The sequence below is a fragment of the Giraffa tippelskirchi genome, chromosome 2 (assembly GCF_054371585.1).
Source record: "Giraffa tippelskirchi isolate mGirTip1 chromosome 2, T2T-mGirTip1v1.2.pri, whole genome shotgun sequence".
NCBI classification, from domain to species: domain Eukaryota; kingdom Metazoa; phylum Chordata; class Mammalia; order Artiodactyla; family Giraffidae; genus Giraffa; species Giraffa tippelskirchi.
Genome location: NC_137276.1, coordinates 146,200,990 through 146,225,748, shown reverse-complemented (window position 1 = coordinate 146,225,748; position 24,759 = coordinate 146,200,990). Strand labels below are relative to the sequence as shown.

The following is a 24,759-nucleotide window of genomic DNA, read 5'->3' as shown; positions in this document are numbered from 1 at the left end:
TATTTAACTTATACGCAGAGTACATCATGAGAAATGCTGGGCTGGAAGAAACACAAGCTGGAATCAAGATTGCTGGGAGAAATATCAATAACCTTAGATATGCGGATGACACCACCCTTATGGCAGAAAGTGAAGAAGAACTAAAGAGCCTCTTGATGAAAGTGAAAGAGGAGAGTGGAAAAGTTAGCTTAAAGCTCAACGTTCAGAAAACTAAGATCATGGCATCTGGTCCCATCACTTCATGGGAAATAGATGGGGAAACAGTGGAAACAGTGACAGACTTTATTTTTTGGGGCTCCAGAATCACTGCTGATGGTGACTGCAGCCATGAAATTAAAAGATGCTTACTCCTTGGAAGGAAGGTTATGGCCAACCTAGATAGCATATTTAAAAGCAGAGACATTACTTTGCCAACAGAAGTCCGTCTAGTCAAGGCTATGGTTTTTCCAGTGGTCATGTATGGATGTGAGAGTTGGATGGTGAAGAAAGCTGAGCGCCGCAGAATTGATGCTTTTGAACTGTGGTGTTGGAGAAGACTCTTGAGAGTCCCTTGGACTGCAAGGAGATCCAATCAATCCATCCTAAAAGAGATCAATCCTGGGTGTTCATTGGAAGGTCTGATGTTGAAGCTGAAACTCCAATACTTTGGCCACCTCATGCGAAGGGTTGACTCATTGGAAAAGACCCTGATGCTGGGTAGGATTGGGGGCGGGAGGAGAAGGGGACGACAGAGGATGAGATGGTTGGATGGCATCACCGACTCGATGGACATGGGTTTGGGTAGACTCCGGGAGTTGGTGATGGACAGAGAGGCCTGGCGTGCTGCAATTCATGGGGTCGCAAAGAGTCGGACATGACTGAGCGAATGAACTGAACTGAACCTATATTCTCCTTTGGTCCTGATTCCCAAAGCTTATTTATTTTATTCCTTCCTTCATTTATTATACTGTCTCTTATCTCTTATGGAATGAGATATTAAATGAATGAATGAATGAATAATAGCCAAATAATCAGTTGCTTTTTTAATGAATTGGAAAAGACACATGACACCTACAAAGTCACTGAATTCCAAGTCAGAAGCTCAAAGCAGATCAAGAAGGCGGTGCCTGGAGGAACCTTATGATCAGTTGGGTTCACAGAGGCAGCAACAACATAGGAACTAGCAAAGCCATGGTATATGTGACTTCACACTTCATGCTGCTGCTGAAGGCTTGAACCTGGGACTTCTATTAGACATTCTGGAGTCCATCATTCTAGACCAAAGTGTCCTAGAAAACATGACTTACATGACTATATACATGCAAGATTGAGCTGTGTGTTGGCACTGGCTTGGCTCTCTGATTTGCAGTTTGAACTGCAAATCATAATTATGCTTTTTGGTACCAAGTTTATCCCAGGTCTACAAATCATTAAGTGATTTCACTTTGAGGGGGACCCCTAAATGCTCCCAATTCAGTTCAGTTCAGTCTCTCAGTTGTGTCCAACTCTTTGCTACCCCATGGACTGCAGCACACCAGGCCTCCCTCTCCATCACCAACTTCACCATCATCACCATTTCAACAGTATGGAAATGCTCCCAAAGCTACCCTATTCAAGTCATTTAAATCTTTAATTGTTAATTCAGTAATACAGCCCCAGCAAAACCAGGTTGCCTAGTCTGTTCCAAACAGTCAGCAAAGGAAAAAGGGATGTCCCAGAGGAAAGTAAATTTGCTCGAAGAGGAATCACATGAGAGAAGCTCCGGTTAAGGCCTTGCTCAGATCATGGAGCAAATATGTGTAAATGTGTTCAAGATTCTCCTGGTTGGATCCTGATTGAAAGACTGATTAAGCATATCACCCCATGTCTGAACAATCATCTGGAACTTAATGAGGCGTGATCATTCTAACACTTTTACTAAATGACTATACCTACCATAAGAAAATGTCCTGTGCTAGATTGGAAATATCTGCACATTTCCTTCACATTTCTGAATCAATCCATTGGCCAACAAGTATTTTTTAGTCATCACCTATGAGTTCATCACTATGACAAGTGTACTAGCGAAACCATAAAAGAAACCAAGATCTGTTTGTTGCTCTCAAAGAGTTTACTCTTTAGTTGGAAAGATAAGCCACTCATTAAAAATGAAAGAATCCTTACAATCAAGTCATTTGGCAGTGCCAAGTGAAGTTCAAAAAAGGAAGAGAACACTGAGAGTGGGGTTTGTTACAGCAGAGGTAAAATATGAATAGAACTGGAAGAGGAGCTAAAATTCAATTAAGAGCAAAAATTGAAAGAACTCATTCCAGGTTGTGAAGAAGAGAAGAAAGATGGTAGACACAACTAGCCATGGTTGTCCTGAGCTAATATTAGAGTTCTCTCATCATTCTGGTTGGCTTAAGAGAAGCTGACAGATACTCCAAGAAAGGAGGAACAATTTTTCCAAGACCATACAACTTAATGGTTTTGCAGAAGCAGGTCCAAAGTTTTACTTTTCTTACTTACCAGTTGGACTTCGTTTGATTCTTTCCCTTCCCACGTGGGTCTTACTTTCCCAGTCATATTCTGAGTCACAATTTTGAAAGCACATTTATTGAGGTCTGTCAAGAACGTTCAAAATACAGTTGCTACATATTTTTCAATGGTAAGTCTCACCCTTCCAGATGGCTCTGCTGTGACGACTACTGGGAAGGAGGGCACACCTTCCAATTAAAAAAACTAATGTAACAAAGCTCCAGTTTCCTGTCTGCTTCCAGCCACCTGGGAGATCTTCATTTTTCTTGGAGATGATGATGGAAGTATCTGAAGAGTAAGGGAATACACTTCTCCTTGGGGATAGGGGCAAGGAGCTAATTGATTCATAGCCAGTAGACACTGAGTCTCAAAGCAGCAAGGGACGTTCCCGCAGCGACCAGAGCTAACCACGGAGCCTACATTCTTCTGTCAGGCTAAGGGCTTTAGAAACACCAGGGAGAGGAAAACAGCACATTTTGTTTCTTTATAATAAATCTCCCATCTTATTGTCTGAGACATTCCGCTCTCCCGAGGACACGGGGCCTGCTTCTCAGGCTCTTCCAATTGGCTCTTCCTTGCCGCCTGCCCATTTATATTAAACTGGTTTACTAGGATCCGAAAGAGGCAACCTGCCACCTCAAGCTTTTTATTTTCTCCACTTCCCTTCCTCTGCTCCCCTCCAATCTCATTTAGACCCTTTTTCTCTTTCCCCCTCCGCGGCCTCCCATCCTGGCCTTCCTCCGCCGTCCATCATTACCCAGGGGATCTCTGTCTATGGGTCTTCAGGGAGAAACAATTCCTGGGTTGGATTGTGAAGCAAAGCATTATGAGACTCTAAACTCCATCTCAATTACTATTTGGCACTACGTTTTATGAGTGAGAACTCCAATAAAATAGAAACTTCTAAATTTAACTAGCACTCTACAATGCAATTATTTATTACAGAAGGCTATTGTTTATATATGGCCTGAGCTACTGATTAGTATGAAAAAGGCGGTGTACAGGAAGCCATAGAAATCGATCATTATTTAAAGTGGTTAATCAAATACCTAATTTGTTTCCATGAATTTTCCTCCAGTAATCATGTTGCACGTCACACAATATTCCAATCAGCTGTAATCCACAGTCGTATACCTACCCTAGAATAGAATCAGCAAGAGATGCAGAAATGACTTTCTCATTCTATTGTTCGAAATGCTGGAAAAAGCAATTAAAGCAGAGTAAACCATATTTTTCTTCCACATATCCATCTCTGCCTTGCTCCCACCCTTAATAACCATAAGCTGAAACCACTTAAGAATTACAATTATCCATCATCATTATCGCCCACATTATGACGAGGCTGCTACCCACTGCAAATGATGCTTCTGAAAATGAAAGATGCTCTTCTGAGAGATTTTTGTTTGTTTGTTTTTTGCTTTATAGGTTCCTTCAGGCAGAATGGGGGCGGGGTGGGGGAAGAAATGGAAACTCAGTCAGGAAAACAATTAACTAGCACAGCTTCACTGCACAGTAACATCAAATCATAGAGCAATTAGAGCTCTGCAAAAACCCCGCTTTGGTTTCATGCGCATTTAAGGATGAAACCTGATATGTACACTGAGCTGATGCTGGACTGCAAATGAAAAAATCAAAGAGATAAACATTGTAAAATTTCCTTCTCTGCCTAATCACATCTCTAGAATGGTGATTAGGCTAAGAGTATTTTTAGTCTGCACACAAGAAAATTCACCTTTTCTCTCCTCACACCATGGTAGATTGCCAGAAAATTGTCTACCATTCTTTTTTTTTTAATTCCACATTGAATATTTAACAGTTAACGTCTGCCAAAAATATATATTGTACTTGTTGAATAATAAAGAGGTTATGTAATCCACTGTCCTCACAGATCACCAAAGCCTTAGTTGTTAAAACCAGGAAAGTAATAACTAAAGTGAAGTGAAAGTCACTCAGTTGTGTCCGACTCTTTGCGACCCCACAGACTATACAGTCCATGGAATTCTCCAGGCCAGAATACTGGAGTGGGTAGCCTTTCCCTTCTCCAGGGGATCTTCCCAACCCAGAGATCAAACCCAGGTCTCCCACATCGCAGGTGGATTATTTACCAGCTGAGCCACAAAGGAAAGCTTTTCCGAAAGCAAGGCAATGGTGCTTTTTAAAAAGGGAAAGATTTACCAATCCTTGTGTGGCTAAATTTTACCACAGAAAAGAAATTCACCTTTATTTTGTAAACAATGGTAGCACGGATTATAGAACCTGCAAAATACTTATGTTTTCTTTGCCTTTTTTTTCCTAGTTTAGTGCTTTCTCCTGTGGAAAGTTTTTGGTGGAGTAAATGTGTATTACATCAGGAATTTCCCTATATGAAACAATTCACAAAGGCTCATTTTCCCCTCTCTACCTTTGAAGGTGTTTCTGTCATTTGACTGTGGTTTTAAAAAAGAAAGTGACTAAGGTATCTTCTTCCCTTATTTTCAAGTGAATTATTTTGGGATGTTTTATTTTTTTTTAATATTTATTTACTTGGCTACAGTGAGTCTTAGTTGCAGCACGTGGGATCTTCAGTTGCGCTGCACAGTCTCACACAGTGATGTGTAAGCTTAGGTGCCTTGTGGCATGTGGGATCTTAGTTCCATGACCATGGTTTGAACACATGTTGCCTGAATTGCAAGTCGGATTCTTAAACACTGGACCACCAGGGAAGTCCCAAGAATAATTTTAGATTCACAGAAAGGTTGCAAAAGAAACAGAGCAAGTTCCCAAATCCCCTTACCCAGTTTCCCCATTACTATGGGGAATTTCAATTCATCAAAATTAAAAACTAAATAAAAAACTAAGAAACTGACATTGATAGACTGCTATTAATTAAACTCTAGATTTTATCTAGATGCCACCAGTTTTAGCTTACTTCCTCCTTTGTCCAGGATCCACCCTCTGGTACCACATTACTTTGAATTACTGCAGTTTTCCCTGATCTGTGAGTTTCTGTCTTGCCTTGTTTTTTAAGACTTTGACTGTCTTCAGCACTGGTCAGATACCCTGTCACATGTTCTATAATCTGAGTTTCTCTCTTATTTTTTCTCTCGAGATTAGACTGTGGCGACAGGGTTTTAGGGAAAAAAAAACAATACAGAGTTGAAGTTCCCTTCTTGTCACTTCATAACAGGGTACCAAATATCCATATGACATCACCAGTGCCATTAGCCTTCATCCTTGGTTAAGGTAGTGTTTGCCAAGTTTCCCCACTCTCAGTTCACTATATTTTCCTTTCTTTTATTTATTGTTTGGAAGAGAGACACTAAGTCCAGTTCACATTCAAGGGAGGTGGCGGGTGAGAATTTCCTGGAGAGGGAAATATCTACATATATTACTTGTGGAGTGGAGCATCTAGGAATTATACTGTAAGAAAGACTTGTCTCTTTGTCACAATTTATTCATTTATTCAATCAGTTGTTGCTTACTTGTTAATTCATGTCTGACTTTTTGCAACCCCATGGACTGCAGCATACCAGGCTTCCCTGTCCTTCATTATTTCCCAGTCTGTTCAAACCAAGGCCCATTGAGTTGAGATGCCATCTAACCACCTCAACCTCTGTTGTCCGCTTCTCCTCTTGCACTCAATCTTTCCCAGCATCAGGGTCTTTTCCAATGAGTTGGCTCTCCTTATCACGTAGCTAAAGTATTGGAGCTTCAGCATCAGTCCTTCCAATGAATATTCAGGGTTGATTTCCTTTAGGATTGACTGGTTCGATCTCCTTGCAGTCCAAGGGACTCTCAAGAGTCTTCTCCAACACCACAGTTCAAAAGCATCAATTCTTCGGTGCTCAGCCTTCTTTGTGGTCCAACTCTCACATCCATACAACTACTAGAAAAACCATAGCTTTGACTATAGAGACACTTGTCAGCAAAGTGATAACTCTGTTTTTTAATACACTGTCTAGAATTGTCATAACTTTTCTTCCAAGGAGCAAGTGCCTTTTAATTTTGTGGCTGCATCCTATCAGTTGCTTCCCTTAATTTTAAAATAAGACAGATCATTGAAGTGACAAACATCTTAATTGTAGAAGACATGAAGAAAACACAGTAGGGGTTTCAATTTCCAAAGAAATTCGTTGTTTCCAAAGCCTTTTCAATAAACCAAATTTAATATTCATTTAATATGCCCAGGGGAAAATGTACACATAAGGTTATACGCCCACTCTCTGACCCCCACCAGAGCTCAGTGTATATTATTCAAATTATGTTTATTTATCCCAAGCAGTATATGAAGAAAAACAGCCGTCTGAAACTTTGGCTGAAGCATTTTGCTTCAGCAATATTCCAATCACTTCTCAACCTTACTGAGACACATAATTTGTTTGGCAGCTGTCTGGATTCAGTGGAGGCATATACAACAGTAACAATATAGGTACGTGCAAGAGAAAACACAAATTAAGATGATGCCCCAAATCAGTAACAATTCTTTCCACCAAGAGCCGCATGGCCTAAACCACTGATTTACTAAGTCCCCTCAGGTCAGATCACTCAGGGTCTTCACTTGAGTCCTCATGTGATTTAATGAAGATGATACCTGAGCAGATTCATTGGGTAACAACACGCAATATTTTGCTTGGATAACAGCTAAGGTGTCTCCATGGGAGCTGTCTTCTATTTTGGAAGACAGCTTTTCTTACTTGAGACATTTCAGCGTTCAGAAGGACAAGCTTTGCTGGCTACCAACGAAGTCTTGCTGGATGAATTTAGTAAGGACTTCTATGCGTGTTACGATGTCCTCCAGGCCAATGGAAGGGACAAAGATGGTGGCCAAATGATCACACTACTGGAAAACAGAACATGCCCATCTGGCATTGAGGAGAGGGGGGCTGGCAATTGTTATGACCGTGGGGCAGATTCTTCCTTGCCCAGGGAAAACCCAGAGTGCATCAGTCTAACCATCCAGGTGGAAGCCACAGCTAAAGATCTGTGCCACACACCCACTGGGTCCCATTCACAGCTACCTAATAAATACCTGGACAACACAACGGGTCAGTGCCAAACCAGTCATTACCCTTTAACGTGATAGAATGACTGCACAGTTTCTGTGCTATCCATTCCATATTGCTCATGCCCCTGGACTGGTTCTGTTTAGAGTGGTTTTTCTGGTCCTAACACAAGGGTGCATGAATGCTTAAATGTCCGTAACCTGGGCTAAGTCGCAGGAACCCATCCCAAATCTGAGTGTAGCCACTCATGGTTCTGATGGTGGTGTTCTCAGGACCCTTCCAGGTAGCAGTCTGACAGGCTGCCTGTGTAATTTGATTGACAGAAAAAGAATACCCATGACTCTGGGCACAGACCAGGCTTTGGGATCACGTGATGTCAGGTGAATGGAGTACTAGTCCTAGCTTCTTCTTCCTGAACACACTGTCAGTGTCTTCCATCCCCTCCCTGGAGTGGTGGTCCCCACCACAGTAATCCTGACGAGTGAAAGAGGGCAGCTGCCCACAAACCCGACAGCTGGATCCCATGCCGAGAGATCCATGACATCTACAAAGCCATTGCAGTGCCTGAGCAAAACTGGGCATATGTGTCATGTTTACATCCTACGAGGCAAGAGTACACCAGTTGCTGCCACCCAGCACACAGAAAGCAATGGGGGATGGCAGTTAGGGGAAAAAAAATCAATGTGAAGTTAATAGGACCTTAGAAGATAGAAATTTGGGACTTTGAGACTAAGTTTGAACAAAGTCACTGCCAAACTTTGGCTCAAATCTGAGTCAAACACCTAAAGAGCTAAGGGATATTGATGCAGGAAAGGAGGGGTGGGAACATGAATTTCAAAGAACTGAGTCAATGGGAATAAGAGACAGTGGCCATGTCAAAACAGGCTGAGTGTCAACCACTTCAAGAATCCAGATTAAAAATTCTGTCTGATATCAAGCCAAGGTAAAGAGGAGCTGGGCTCAGACTTCAGAAAATGAGGCTGGTCGGAACAAGAGAAGAACTGCCCCACCCCAGATCCAGGGGCTAACAGGATCTGTTCCCTGTTCCCTGGATGGCAGTGCCTGGTTTAGAAACCCAAGAAATCCAACAGCAGTATCAGCTTCCCTGAAACCAAAACTTTAAAGTGAAAAAAAAAAAAAAAGAGTCAAAGAAGAACTAGAAGAAGAAACCATATGTGAATATCTGCATAATTTTTAAAGTAAAAAGAACTTTTTATGTGAAGAGGGCTACTACAAAGACACTCCTGGGACTTGCCTGGCCTTCCAGTGGTTGGGACTCCATGCTTCCAATGTAGAAGGCATGGGTTCGATCCCTGGTTGGGGAACTAAAATCCCACACACTGTGTGGCCAAAAAAAAAAAAAACAAAACACTCTTCCTTTCCCTGGTTTGTAACCAACTGAGAGATAGACCCAGAAGTCAGAGAGATGATGAACATTTTCACTGATAAAGCAGATACCAGGTACATAGCTTAAGTCAGTAATGACAGCAGACCTGCTCCTACTATAGACCAGACATTGACTCTTCCAGTTACCAGCAGTGCTGACCACCTGCAGACCTGCACCTCAGGGTCACAGGATGTGTGCTATTTGCAGAAGGGAGACAGATTCAAGGCCAAGGGTAGAAGGGGGCTGTCTCTTCTCCCAAATTCACCACTCAGGTAAGTGTAGCCCAAAGAGAAGCCAGGTGTGTTTCTCCAGCAGAGGTGACCCCACATGGAAAATATGAAGAGCAGAGAAGAAATCTTCTCCCAATAATAAGCACAACACCAAGGCACAATCCACAAAGAACAGACTGAAATATTTGAGTAGGCAAAACTGAGAATGTTCTCATGTGAAGGAGAAAAAAAATACAGATATACATATATATTCAACTCTTTAGCTACATCGTGTAGCTAATGTTCTCTAATGCCACCGTGAACAGTGAGTTAGCATTGTTCCTGGGGGAAAGAGAGCCCTAGGTTCCTGCAAACCTCTGACTCCAACATTTTTGTCAACCAATTAATACACAGCCTTGTATGTGTGTCTGTTTAAAGAGACTTTATTTAATATACATTACTGATTCATTGCGGAGAAGGCAATGGCACCCCACTCCAGTGCTCTTGCCTGGAGAATCCCATGGACGGAGAAGCCTGGTAGGCTACAGTCCATGCGGTTGCTAAGAGTCAGACACAACTGAGCGACTTCACTTTCACTTTTTCCTTTCATGCACTGGAGAAGGAAATGGCAACCCACTCCAGTATTCTTGCCTGGAGAATCCCAGGGATGGCGGAGCCTGGTGGGCTGCCATCTATGGGGTCGCACAGAGTTGGACACGACTGAAGCGACTTAGCAGATTTTGGGGCTTCCTTGGTGGCTCAGTTGGTAAATAATCCACCTGCAATGCAGGAGACCTGGGTTCAATCCATGGGTCGGGAAGATCCCTTGGAGAAGAAAATGGCAACCCACACCAGTATTCTTGCTGGGGAAATCCCAAGGACAGAGAAGCCTTGCAGGCTACAGTCCAACTGAATTCATGGCCAACATCTAATATAAGTCATGTCTGAACAAAGCTTAACTAACATGCATTTTCTCTGAGAGACACATCACAGCCTTCTTGTACTAAGGAACACTAGATAGCACTTCAGCACTACAGGGCCATTTTAAACAGTGAAATCACAAACAAAAAGCATCAAAATGTGGAAAACATGGCACTAAATAAACTATGAAAAGGACACTTGTTTACAGAGGTGAAACAAGAAGGTTGAGGGTTGCCTCGTTGGACCTCAGCTGAGAACTATCGCATCATGCAATTCAGATTTTTTGCTGCTCTGCACATGTCCACCAGTGACCACAAAAACACCACAAATATTGATTTGGGGTTACAAGGAAATTTTAGAGAGTAGGCAAATTTGCAAATGCAGAACCCATCGATAACGAGATTGGCTGTATACACACACATTTCAAAAGTAAATGACAAAATGAGAATTCCTTCATATGTGTCAGATGAAAGAGGTATTAATTACTACACAAAGAGATTTTGTAAATCAAAAATAAAAGACATATATCCCAATAGAAAAAACACAGAATCAAAGGATATAAATCATGCAATTCACGCTTGAAGAAATACATGCTTGAAGACAAAAAACATTCTTCGCAACTTTTATGTGAAACCCCGTCCCCTCCTTCACACAGGTTCATGCACTGTGGGTGGGATAAAGCCAGGCACAGCCACTCTAGAAGCAATGAGCAAAGGCTTCAGAAAGCTCATCTCCTATAAACCAGTAATTCCAACTGTAGTAAGTAATCCTAAGGAAATAGAGATAGATAATGACTAATAAATAATATATGTCCATTGGTAACTCTTTTGTACATTGTTTATAATAGCAGAGAAAAATGTTGGGAAATCTTCTATTTTTTTAACTTTATCTGCATTTATTTTTCTGCAGCATTTATTCCCAGGCTGTAAGTTTTCATCTCATCAGTTTCTTCCGGGATATCTTTTTCTTCTGTGCAACCTCCTCTTCTGGTTTAGGAACAACCTGCTCTTTTTCAGTAAGGATCATCTCCATGTGGCAGGGAGAACTCTTGTATGGGCTGATTCAACCAGGAACTTTCTAAGTCCTGTGCTACATTTTGGGAGCTTTGTTCACTTGGATGTGCTCAATGACCAAAGACTCTACATCTAAACCCTCTAGTTCAGCATTACTCTCTGAATTTTTGAGCATGTGCAATAAAAATTCACAACTCTTTCCGGGCCACCAACCCTACATTCAGGTCCACTGTTTGACCTGTGCACCTATCACTTCCACCATAGTAACGATGGAATGTCACACATTACTTCTGTAAAGGGACATCATTCAGATACTTGGTGGCTTTTTGGATATGCATACCCTTAATGGCCTGGGCCATTTCACAAGTGTTCTTAAAGTGACAATGAAGATCTGAACCTCCTGATTTGCAGGATTTTGTGGCATTTTCTGGATCAAGTGAACAATGAACCATTTTTAAAGGTTGCCTAAGGCTGTTTACTGAAACAGTAAAATCTTGTATTTCTAAAAACAAAACATTAGTTAAATATATTATGATATACCGGTAGAATGGAATACTACACAGACATTAAAAATGACATTAAAATACATGCCTTGATATGATACAATATGTGAACATGTCTTATGTCATTTTATTTTAATTAAAAAATAAATATTGTCATGGAGATTTGTTCCCAACCTATTAAGTGAAAAAATGTTACAAAACAATATTCACAGCACATAAGTCCATTTTCATGAGTCCACAATTATATTCACCTAATTTTTAAGAGTAATTGGCTTCCCTGGTGGCTCACCTGGTAAAGAACCCATGTGCCAATGCAGGCCACTCAAGAGACATGGGTTTGATCTCTGGGTTAGGAAGATTCCCTGGAGAAGGAAATAGCAACGCACTCCAGTATACTTACTTGGGAAATTACACAGATAGGGAGCTTGGTGGGCTACAGTCCATGGAGTCACAAAGAGTCAGACACAACTGAATGCATACACACACACACAATTATCTATTAGGAATGAGAATATAAGTATTTCTTAAAATTTCTTGTCTTTTCAAATTATTTCTATCGTCACTATGCATAGCTTTTGAAACAAACATAACATTTAATGTTAATGTCATATATATGCAATGATCTTAGCATTCTTGATTTAAAAAGGAAAGCAGGTGCTTTCCTTGGTTCTTCCAAGATTCTCAAACATTTTTATTGTTTTAAACAATCAAGTGGATTAATTCAAAGAGCTAAAAAGATTAATAGCTTTGATAAAGAAAGAATGATCTTTCATGGCTGGTTTATGAGAACTGGAGTTCTCCTTGTATTTCCCTTCCAGCCTGCAAACAAATGCCCAGTTCCCTTTTATTTCAGCTATAGAATCTCAGACAGTAGATTGACCTTCGCACACGCGGGAAAACACATGGATGTGATCACATTATGGGTGGAATTTCCTTGCTCTCTGCAGAGAAGAATACAATCTGGCATTTCTTGGTGCAGTGGGGCTTTTGTCATTTTGCAGGGTGCCTGTGGTAGCTCTTCACTACAAGGCTATCAGTGTAGCTGCTGGGGAAGGTGTGGTAATAAGAGATGTCGTCTTCCCCTCTCATCATATGGAGCTATGCTACAGAGTGTATGCCCTGCCATTTCACCAACTATTAATAGAGCTACACCGCTTTCTCCTCCAAGCTGTTACAATCTCTTGAAAAGATGATGGCTAGATTTATATGCAGATATTCTTGATTCCCCAGCATCTTCTCTCCCTTAACCCTCCTGAGCAAAATCTATATCTTATTTTCAAATCTGGAGTCGTCAATTTTTTATGACAGTATCCTTTTGGGGTAGGGCTCCAGCTGTTGTACGTGACAACGGCTAATGCTCTGTCAGCAAAAAAAAAACTTACCGAGCAGGTCTGGTGAGCACCATACACTGTGAGCCAGGAGTTATGGGGAGACGTGTCATTTCTGCCCTGCGGGAACTGTTGATCCAAATAAGGGCTCGCGATTTCCCTGAGTTAATATCCTCCATCCCAGGGAAGCCTCCCACATGAGTATTCTGTCTTCCGTGTTTATCTTCAGGCTGCATATCTCTCCCTACTGAGGGACTGAGAATTTAAATTCAGCTCAGATTTCTCTGGGATTAGGTTTATCAAAATAAACACACTCAGATCTGCCTGTCCGATCCACGAGACACTTGGGCATTTTTCTGGAATCGCTTGAGTCTAAAGTCTGAGGCTCTCAGGACATTTCGGACATTTTGTATGTGTTTTCCTCTTTAGCATGCCTGATAGCTTGGTGGATGCTGACTGTATTATTAAATATGTATTATAGAAGGATATTCAGATATATTTTGTCTCCAGTGAAATGCTAACAGGTGGCATGTACCCAGCACTGGGAAAGTCAGTGTTTGTACAATATGCTATTGTATGTTGTTGAAAAAAATATTTCAAGAGGCAAAGAGATTATAACATTGCTGTCAGTCATCTTTTTTTATGTGACTCAGTGTAACTTAGTGGAGTCAGTAGGGTTTCAAAGTCAGGCAGCCTAGGTTTCTTTTTGGTTCCACTACTCACTAGCTCATTGATGCTGAGCTTGCCACTTCATGTCTGTGTTTTTGTTGTTCAGTCATTCAGCTGTGTCCAACTCTTTGAGATCCCATGGACTTCAGCACACCAGGCATCCCTGTCCTTCACCATCTCCTGGAGACTGCTCAAATGAGCATAGCTTTATAGAAGGAGCCAAGGAAATAATATCAACCTAATAGAGTTGAAGTCAGATTCAGTTAGATAATGTAGGTAAAGTCTGGGGCAGAGAGTGCTCAGTTTCATCATACCTCTTCTAATTGTGAGTGACTTTGAAGTAGAATAACTTTCTGCTTCACTGGCATACAGTCATTCATGCATTGAGCAAGTTTTATTGAACCTCTCTGTTGCTACTAAGAGCCAGCCTGATATAACCACTGGGGAATTAGTGTGTGTGTTAGGAGGGATCAGGGAGGTACTGGTCCCTGTGGCACAGAATTCACAACCACCAGGAAGGGACAGGAATGTTCACAAATAAACAAGGTCAGTGGGATAAGTTACATAACAGATATACTACAGACAGAAATACATAACAAGGGTTAATTAACATCTGATTAGTGCATTCAGGCAGGGCTTCAAAGAAGAAATGAAGTGTGAGCTGCTTCTTAAAGTATGAATAGGAATTCTCAGACATACAGGTGGGAAAAGAAAGCCCTTCAAGTCATTTGACCATGAACTACTAACAGAAGCCCCTACTTTAGCATAATGCCACAAACATGATAGACACTCAATAAGTATTTAATGAGCTAAAGATCCACATAAAGGTATATATGTAGTCAACACTAACCACAAATCTCAACCACTGGTATGCAAAAAATAAAACCTTTACCCCCTAAAGCTCAATTTTTATTGCTATTTTCAAGTGCCCTACTTTTTAATGCAAGCAATGTGATGTAGTCATTTCTGGTTCATCACTTCCTGTTAATCCAGTCATTTTTTTCAGAGCCATTTCAGGAGGTGACTTGCACATTCAGGATTCCGTCCCTTCTCCACCCTTTGCTGACCCGTAAAATAGTGCTGATTATATCTGCACTGGTGTAGGTTTTAGATGTAATATTTGTAAATCTCAAACTACTAGGCACAGAGGATGCACCCTGTATGTGAGAACAGTGGCCATTACCCGCCCTTGGCCTGATCTAGGTTAAGGACACTCTTGCCACCCTCTAGTCAAATTCTAAAAATGTTACCTTTTTATTCAAGGAAAGTAAGTGGCAAAGGTTCATAGACTAGAACAGAGAAAGTACAGGTTTCCTCCCATCCCTGGTAATTGGATAGCTAAACCTTGCAATGCCTGACGTACCAAGGTACACACTACCTCAGCCAAAGCAGAGGTGCTAGGAAGAGTGGTCCAGCCACAGCTGACTCAGGTAAGTCTCTCTGTCAAAGGGCCACACAGTGACACACAAATTTTCTTAATACTTCTCTGGATAATTATGAACTGCACAGCAATAAAATTTCAAACACAAGAACTTTATCTAATAAATTTTATTTGAACCATTTACGATTTTTAAGGAATACCTCATAGCTGAGACGGTTTTTGAGATTTTCTAATGAGTTGCTTAAACTTTCTGGACTCAGGAAGCCCAAAGTTGGCAGGAGTAAGTCCATAGAAGGTCACTGGCTAGTGTTCTGGCCAAAGTTTCAAGACGATAATATCAGAGCAAGCTTAAAATTTGGCAGCATGGGTACTGCTCATAGATAACCCTAGACTGTACTAATGAACAGATAAGGAAACTATTTGCTTGCATAATGAGGTGAGGTTAAAGACAGTAAGATTCATATCACTACTTTCAACCTTCACAGTCTTCAAGGAACCCGACTGCGAGATACTTTTTACGTGCCTAGGGAGTAGAAGACTTAAATAAAATCAATTAGGTAATAATGATGATTACTGAGAAGACGGGCTTCAACAGTACGTGAACTGAGAACTTACAGAAAGTTTAGAACTTTCTAAACTTCCAGATTTAGAAAAGGCAGAGGAACCAGAGATCAAATTGCCAACATCCTCTGGATCATTGAAAAAGCAAGCGAGTTCCAGAAAAATATCTACTTCTGCTTTATTGACTATGCCAAAGCCTTTGACTGTGCGGATCACAACAAACTGTGGAAAATTCTGAAAGAGATGGGGATACCAGACCATCTGACCTGTCTCTTGAGAAACCTGTATGCAGGTCAGGAAGCAACAGTTAGAACTGGACATGGAACAACAGACTGGTTCCAAATAGGAAAAGGAGTACGTCAAGGCTGTATATTGTCACCCTGCTTATTTAACTTATATGCAGAATACATCATGAGAAACGCTGGGTTGGAAGAAACACAAGCTGGAATCAAGATTGCTGGGAGAAATATCAATAACCTCAGATATGCAGATGACACCACCCTTATGGCAGAAAGTGAAGAAGAACTAAAGAGCCTCTTGATGAAAGTAAAAGAGGAGAGTGAAAAAGTTGGCTTACAGCTCAAAATTCAGAAAACTAAGATCACGGCATCTGGTCCCATCACTTCATGGCAAATAGATGGGGAAACAGTGGAAACAGTGTCAGACTTTATTTTTGGGGGCTCCAAAATCACTGCAGATGGTGATTGCAGCCATGCGATTAAAAGACACTTGCTCTTTGGAAGAAAAGCTATCACCAATCTAGACAGCATATTAAAAAGCAGAGACATTACTTTGCCAACAAATGTCTGTCTAGTCAAAGCTATGGTTTTTCCAGCAGTCATGTATGGATGTGAGAGCTGGACCATAAAGAAAGCTGAGCACCAAAGAATTGATGCTTTTGAACTGTGGTGTTGGAGAAGACTCTTGAGAGTCCCTTGGACTGCAAGGAGATCCAACCAGTCCATCCTAAAGGAGATCAGTCCTGGGTGTTCATTGGAAGGACTGATGCTGAAGATGAAACTCTAATACTTTGACCATCTGATATGAAGAACTGACTCCTTAGAAAAGACCTTGATGCTGGGAAAGATTGAAGGCGGAAGGAGCAGGGGACGACAGAGGATGAAATGGTTGGATGGCATCACCGACTCAATGGACATGAGTTTGAGTAAACTCCGGCAGTTGGTGATGGACAGGGAGGCCTGGCATGCTGCAGTCCATGGGGTCACAAAGAGTGGGACGAGACTGAGCGACTGAACTGAACTGACCGAGAAGACTGGAAAAAATAAAAGGAGCCACAGCTGGCAAATCCAAAAAACACTCCGACATTCATGTTTTAATAGTCACATTATAGTAAAGAGATTGCTGTGGGGACTTATCAAAATAGTGTTAGAATTTTAGGAATTTTTTCTAGGTTGCACAGAGCTAGGAAGTGACAAATCCCCGGCATAAGAAATCTCAGGTCAAATAAATCTTTCCTGGTTTCACTGAGGTTATGTTGAAACCAAACAAAGTTGCAGGATGAGACCTTCCTTTATGTACGTGATCCATCCTGCCTGGCTCTTCCTGGCCCAGATTACTTTTTTTCCTAAGTCTCACAACTAAAAAGGAGGAAAACATGAGACCAATGCCTACCTTAGAAGCTGAGCCTGCTGAATACCTGGTCCTTTCCAGCCACTTCAACCCAGAACCCTAACAATAGGATCATCTGACATTTGACAGAGCTCTTTCAACCCTTCTCTCTTCTCTCTTTGGTTTAATGGAGAACAAACACTGAGTGCTCCAAAAACCAAACTTTCTCAAGATTTCTAGTAACTTGAGCCCTTAGAAAAACGTGCAATAGCTTTTACAACTCCCCATGTTTTTTTATAGGATGTCCACTAAGAAACAACTAGTTCTCTTTTTTTCTCTTTCTCTCAGACTTGGGAAGAGGAAGAATTTTAAAAGAGAAAAAGTTAAAAAGTAAGGTTCAACCTACGACTCATTTATATCCACTACTGCTCACCATAGAAGTTAACTGGACACACCTTTATTTGTTCCTACCTGTTAAACCTGTTACCAGAATTTTACCTGGTAAAAGTATTTCTGCATTTGATGTGGAATCTGGTTTAGAACTGTGTCGCCTGCAAACACATATACAGACACCAACATAATCATTTCTGTGGCAACAACCGAAAAAGCAAAATAGCTAAAATCTCCCCGTAAAGAAAAATTGTTTGAGAGCTGAAATTACTTGCAAGTTACCCTGAATGTGAAATACCCCAATATTCCTATAAATAAAGTGCAATTCTGGGAAAGTCACTGGTGCCATACATGACTGTTATTTGGGACAGAATTAAATTATTTATCACGTTAAAATATAAATATTAATTTCTAAATCTTCATACTTGCTTCCTATTGATTTAAGAGAGCCATTTGCTATGATAATTCAGACCCAAGGCAATCCAGAAACAAAAAGAAATGCCAACTAGTGTCAAAACAAAGCCAATTCTTGGGTGTCACACTCTGAAATAGACTCAGAATCTGATCTCCAAACATTTTACTGTTTTGGAGAAATTGCAGGGAATAAAATAAATTCTTTCCGGAAAACAGTGTTTAAGTTCTCATAAATATGTGGATATTTTAAATATCAAGAATATGAATCTTAGCTATACATCATAATGTGTTCAAGCCCAAGCTATCATTTGTATGACAGAAAGACAAATTACTTCAGGGATTTCTACATCATGCTCCAAAAATTAACTTAGAGGCATGAAAGTTGGAAATAAACTTTTTCATTGAAATAAGATTTTAAAATAGTAGTTAGTCCCTCTAACCTAGCCTTCAGAAGTCACTTTATCTATAATGTTGCTGAACTACTAGATCTTTGGAAAGTGTTAAGTAATGCTGCTGTGTTTGTCTTTGCTACAGTACAGTAGCTATTGCAGTGTTATCCAGTCTCATGACATATCTGGGCACAGAACGTTCCATTGTAAATGGGACAAGGTAGACTAAAATAATACAGAGAATCATCTTTATTTCTAGAAAGCATATGTGACTGGTATTATTTTTATAAGATCCTGCATTCTATTTCTCTCATTTATAAATGATTTAGTTGGGTATTAAAGTTTTGACTAACTACTATACCCCTTCAAATCCCACAGACAGTGTTTATTGTTTTTTATTTTCTACATATTGGCAGATTGGAAATCCAAGGCACTGCACTTTTTAATCTATTGTAGGTAAAACATTGTTATTGTTTGGGTGTTTGGTGGAAGCAAAGGTGAGAGCAGAATAAAGATTAGGGCTCCTGTGGGAAAGTTTATAAGAAGTTAACTATGTGCAGGTGTTGTGATTTTTAAATCTGAAAACTCAGGTCTTTCTTCAGTAGAGAAATGAGATAATTACTTCACATTTTTAATTATTTTCCACTTATTTTATCAAAAGAATTTAAGTAGAAAAGTAGCATGGTTAGAATTTATTTTGTGAGCATTTTTGTGACAGTGCAGAGGATGGCTTTTGGGCAGCACAAAGACGGATGCTGGAAAATATATCAGGAGTCCTTTGCAAAACATCAAGAGATACAGAGGGCATTACAAAGGGATAGAGAAAAGGAAGTAGATGGAAGAAATATCTAAGAGGTGAAATCTGAAGCTACATGACTTAGTGATCCATTGAATACGAGGGAAGAGGGAATAGAAAAAATGTAAAATGAATGCTCATATAATGTAAGGGCCACAGTGTCACTGGTACCATCACTAATTATAACTGGGCATATAAGTGAAAGAGTAAGCTGATGTAGCGATGAGTTCTACCTATCTATTGCTGTGTAACAAACCATCCCCAAACTCAAAGTTTTAAAATCACAATCATTTTTTTTTTAATCTCACCAGTCTGCAATTTGGGCAGAGCTCAAGAGGGAAATCTCTGTGCACCATGTGGTGTCAACTTGGGCAGCTTGAATGGGAGCTGGAGGGCCCACTTACAAGATGGCTCACTTACATGCCTGGCAAGTTGGTGCTGGTTGCTTACCAGGCCCTCGGTGGACTCTCATGTGGCTTCCCGAGTTTTTTACAAAAAGGTGTCTGGGTGCCAAAAGCAAACATGCCAAAGCAAGAGAAGCAGAAGCTTTTGGCTTCCTAAGGTGTGGGCCCAGGACTTGGGACTGCGGAACTTTTACTACATTCTATTGGTCAGGTAGTCACAAAGCATAGACTCAAAGAGAGGGACATAAACTCCACTTCTTAATGGGAGAAGAGTCAGATAATTCTGGAACCATGCTTTAAAGCCTCCACACTGTAGGACACCTGAAGTCCCACTGTGGGGATAAGTCCAGCATGTAATTTAACTTACAAATCTTAAGTGTAGGAATGAGATCAAAGAAGACTTGAAGGGAGGGAGTCATCTATCTATAGACATAGAAAAGGATACATTCACTCTAATTTTAATAAAGCTTAAGTTTCAGGCAACTTAGTTTTCTGGATGAGGCCCTGTGCTTAATTTTGTATGCTCTCCTTAAAGAGCGACCTCATACATGATTTTGATAAATAAATCATTAAATATGGAGTGAAAAGAGAGAGAGAGAGACCCCAGAGTTGTACACCTTCAGACCCCACAAAATCGGGACCTAACCTGGGTAATGTTTAAATCATTAGAGTACATAAGATGATCTGAGGAGATTGTATAGAATGAAAAGAGCAGTGAACTTAGAATGAGAAATCTGAAAGTGTCAATATTCACAAGGTAGGAGACAAAGAGGAAGGGGTTTATGAACAAGATTTTTAGAATATAATCAGAGATAGAAGATCAGAAAAGAATTTTGTCCTGGAGGAGGAAATGGCAACCCACTTCAATATTCTTGCCTAAGGGATCCCATGGACAGAGGAGCGTGGCGGGCTACAGTTCACAGGGTCGCAGAGTTGGACACGACTAACCATGTGCACACAAACACACACATTTATTCCTTAAAAAATACTCAGTGTTTCATATTTTTATAATAAATGTTGACTTTGAGCTTTTGATTAGCAACTACTACTTTAATGCTGATATTTAACACTTGCATCAAGAATTTTTCTTGGTCTAGACCTTTGCTGTTTAATATGCAACCCACTGGCGAGGGGTGTCTATTGAGTATTTGATATGTAATTCATCCAAACTCGTTGAGCTTTAAGTAAAAAATATGAATTGAATTTCAAAGACAAAGTGTTAGAAAAATAAAATATTTTATTAATAAAAATAAAGAATTTTGTCACGGAAGCCAAGGACTAGAAAGTCTTAGGAAGCAATGGCCTGTTAACAGTCTCAAAATAAAGCATAAAGGTCAAAAGAACTAAAAGGAATCCTTTGGAGCTGGCCTCCTGGAGCTCCATTAGCAACCTTGTCAGGCAGCTTCAGAGGAAGCAGAGCCACCTTTCAGTGTGTTGAGAGTCAATGTTAATTGAAAAAATGGAGATAGCAGGAAATCTGGTTGTTCAGGCTTTTGAAATAGATAAAGGAATAAGGGAAGTTGAAAGCTAGAAAAAATACAACTTCTTGAGATTGTTTTAAGCAAAAATGCAAAGCCTGAATAGTGTTAAAACTCTTAAAGAAACTGATGCAACGTTTAAAAATATTCCCACAATGAAAACAGTGGGCTCAGATGGTTTTACACAGAAACTCTTCTAAACTTTGAAGGAAGAAATCATCTGTCTTTTACAATTTCTTCCAGGAAATATAAAAAGAAGGAACATGCCCCCAAGTCATTTTACACAATCAGAACCATCCTGACCCCAAAACAACGCCAGCATTAGAAGGACAACTTTCTTATTTCTAATTCACGAATAATGATGCAAAAATGTCAAGTAACATACTACCAAGGTCAAATGGAACAGTGAAAACAAGAGATAATATACCAAGATCAAGTTGCTTGTAACTAAGGAACACAGGGATAGTTTAATATTAGAAAATTTGTCATGGAACTCAGCACATTAACAGATTTTAAAAAGAAAACCATGTGACTATTTTAATACATGTGGGGAAAGTGTCTGATAAAATTCAACATAACACAAACTCACGGTAAAAGGAGAAGAAAAGCAAGCTTCCCTAGATAGTCTCTATTATCAGGAAGTGTTCGAAGCACCTCTTTAAAATCAGGGATGAGACACAATCATTACTTCTTGTCAACACTGTGGTGAAGGCGCCAGTCTTCCTCAGTTCTGTGCTGAGCCTTCCACTTGGTCATCGGTTTTGCTAACTCAGTATCCTCCTGACATCCACATGAACTTCTTCACTGGTGTCTTCTCAGCATGGGCCGCACAACGGAATCACCTAGACTTTGAGTTTACTAATGCCGGAGTTCCACCCCTAGAAATTCCTATTGCGATTGATCCGGGGTATCACAGGGGCATCTGGAGTTTCAAAATCTCTCCAGGTGGTGCACAGCTCAGGTTGAGAAGCTCTGAAGTAGCAGGAGAAGAGGGAAATGGGGAAGCAAGGGAAGAACACAGCTATGATTCTCAACCTGGCTGCACATTAAAATCACCTAAAGAGCTTTAAAAAAAAAAATCCCGATACCTCAATTGTCTCCTGTACCTATTTTTAAGTCAGAGGCTATGCAGGTAGGATCCCCAAAGTTTTCTTATATGTAGCCAAGATTGAGAACCACAGTTCTCTCCTTTCTTCCTGGGCAATGTCATCAGCTCGCCTGGATTCAATTACCAAACACATTCTAATGCTTCAAAATCGGTACATTTCGCCTGTAGTTACCTTCTAAATACGAACACTTTGAACCCAACAGCTAGCTCGACATCCACCCTTGGAAGTCCCAAGTCTGCCAAATGCCCACAGGTTCTCCTGCATCACAGCTGTGTCCATGTACTCAGTTCTTCCCACCAGGCAACAAGCCCCTCAAGGATGAGTATTATTATCTAGTGTGCTGTGAGTGAGGATTGAGGCTAAATTTCTTAAATCTCCCTTATGTAAGAACAGGATTGTTTCCACATCGTTGGCATATCCTGAGAATAGGCATTGAGACCCACAACTAATGAGAAGAGGAGAGACACAGGAGCAAGAAGCCAGCACAGTGTTGATATTACTGACATTTCAAGATTTCCGGGGAGACAGGACTGAGGATCAGCCTTTAGTAAAACGAACATTAGGCCAGTACTCCCACCAGCAGAAGCACAAAACTGACGGCAAGAAGAGAATGTGCTTCCAGTCCCATGAACCTCTGAATCACGCTGCCCACAAGTACCTCTCCCCACGTTTTCTTTTCTCCCTTTTTCCATCTGTATTAAAGGGGTGAAAAGGGACTCCCCTAACCCTCACTGTCACAGCAGTGAGAAGAGAAATCTTCCCACACCCCTGCAACCCACATAATAAGAAGGGACTTTCCTACTAAGTGACAAGACGGGAATCCCCTGACACAGAGGCATCTAGAAAGTAAGGGATGTCCACTGCAAATGGAGTCAGTGCCTCTCAGCCAACAAAACTGATCTTTCTGTGATATTTTCCAACTCGATCTGCACTCTTCATAAACTATCTCATTGAATCTGCATTATTATCTCTAGGGTACAGATGAGGAAACGGGACTTGTCCATGGTCCCCAAACCGGATAACAATGGAGGAACCCAGAAATCAGCCCATCTACGCAGAAAACAGGTAGCCCCACTTTTCCAAAGTTTGCTTTATGCCACTTGTCTTTTACAAGATCTACATTACTAACTGTTTTTGCTAACCGAAAGAAATCTAAAGAGAATATTCACTTCTAGCATCCAGCACTTGTTTTGCAGTGAGCTGTTAACAGAGGCAATGCTCAACCCCCAGTGGCAAGAGCAGTACCGTCAGGCTCCTTCCCTGGGAACCACACAGCATCTCAGCATCCAGTGGTCATGTCTGGGAACTGAGTCTGTGAGCATCTGGACTTCACCTCAATTTATTCTGTGTATACATTGACAGGATGTGTCCCAAGGTATTTGGCTCTTCACTTTACGTTATTTTGGTTTACAAAAGTTATCATGGGAAGGCTCTACCTTCAGATGACAGGAGGAAAACCTCTTACTCCAAAATCACTGTTTTTTCCATGTTAAAATGCACTAGTTCATTCTTGTGGCCAACTTATTTTACTTTTTCTTTTATCTCCATAATAAAAACAAGAAGCAAAAAAAGAAGAAGAAGAAAGGTAGTTTTACAGAGAAAACCCAAATGAAATGAGAAAGGCTGAAAAATTGTTCAAGAAACATTTCCAAAATAGCCCTATCTCAAGATGGAATGCGGCTTATCTTTGATCTCATGTCACAACAACACAGAATAACACTGTGAACTTTTTCCATCTATCATTATCAAGATCAAGGAACCTGGCATTCGTTTTCATAAACAGTCTGTTACCCCAGACTCTAGGCCAGCTGGGGAAAGCCACAGCTCTGGGGACCACATTCAACATTCTCTGGTTTCTAAAAGCCGGGTTTCTCCAGGGAATAGGTGAAGCTGCACAGGAGGTCTGGTCCCCTCTGGGAGAACAGCCAGGTGAAGCTGCCTGGTCAGGCCATCTCAGCGGAAGGGGGTGGGGTGGAATGAGGGTCAAAGTGCAAAGAAGGTGCGGCTTGAAAGGAGGCAGAAAGGCTCTGCCTGTCCGGGCAAGGCAGTACCAGGTCTGTATTTGCTTCAGTGTAATCACTCCCTGAGTCACTGTTCTAGTCACTGTTCTGCCACTTTATTTGGTGGCTTTTTTTCATTAGATTAAAATGACTTAATTACCAGGGAAGTGTGGGCCTGTTCGGTGTGCAGCATCACTCTTGCATTTTTTGGTTATGTCCATGTATTTAAACCTCAGGGTTGAAAAGAAGGATTCTTTATTCCCACAGAGCCCTTCTAGAACCAATTAAATATTGTTTGCTCTTGCTGCCTACCTCATGAGCTCACTGCTTTTTGGCTGCATAATGGGAAAGAGGTCATTTCAGTAATTGCCATATTGTGAAGAGCCGTAGGGGGTGTTATGGCTACTGTGTCATAGTACTAAGCTTTAGTTTATAAGAGTAAAAATAGCAATGAAGAGAGGCCACAAATGCATTGGTTTCTCCAGGCTGGCTCAGTTTTGGACTACCTTTGCTCCCTTAACAAAAATAGCCAAGTTGCACAGACATAGTCTAAACTCTTCTTCTCTCACCCATGTTCATTTCAGGAGAAGCAACTGTGAACATTAAGCGGAAAATACAGAATGTTCCAGTGCCTTACATACAACTGGTACTCCAAAGAGTACTTGTTGGTTTGATCTTTCATATGCTTTAAGATCCTATCCCGTTAACATTAAAGACTTGTTTAGTCGCTAAGTCGTGTACAACTCTTTTGCAACCCCAT

General features: G+C 40.8%; 1 long non-coding RNA gene across 4 annotated transcripts in view; it reads right to left on the bottom strand.

Moving 5' to 3' along the window:
• The window catches only part of LOC145523559 (uncharacterized), an 880,911-nt gene that overhangs the window by 714,273 nt on the left and 141,879 nt on the right, over nucleotides 1-24,759 (bottom strand). The window contains exon 3 of one of the 4 annotated variants that reach the window (XR_014066716.1): nucleotides 3,546-3,635. The exons of the other annotated variants lie outside the window; for them this stretch is intronic. This is a non-coding gene — a long non-coding RNA (uncharacterized LOC145523559). The remainder of the gene's footprint in view (nucleotides 1-3,545; nucleotides 3,636-24,759) is intronic. 4 annotated transcript variants of the gene reach the window in all.